Source organism: Octopus bimaculoides, chromosome 6, assembly GCF_001194135.2.
Source record: "Octopus bimaculoides isolate UCB-OBI-ISO-001 chromosome 6, ASM119413v2, whole genome shotgun sequence".
Lineage (NCBI taxonomy): Eukaryota > Metazoa > Mollusca > Cephalopoda > Octopoda > Octopodidae > Octopus > Octopus bimaculoides.
The window spans coordinates 100,806,202-100,806,560 of NC_068986.1; positions in this window are offsets into that span (position 1 = coordinate 100,806,202).

Here is a 359-nt window from a genome sequence, read left to right on the forward strand (position 1 = left end):
ACCGGGGACAAGTCAGTTCCTTAAACTTAACCCCTTAGAAAGCGACATATCTTAGTCACTGTACAGGTAGGCAATAACATGGAGTTGAAACTGCATATCAAAGAGATTCACATGGTTATATCAAAATCTTTAACTTCATCAACGTGGTGATCTTTACCCACATGAATGTATCGCTGACAACTTAAAAATCTAATTAAAAAAATGAAGCTGCTGCTGCTGCTACGACTACTACTACTACTACTACTACTACTACTACTACTACTACTACTTCAGATACTACTACTACTACTACTACTGCTGCTACTACTACTTCCACTACTACTACTACTACGACCGCCACCACTACCACCACCACCACC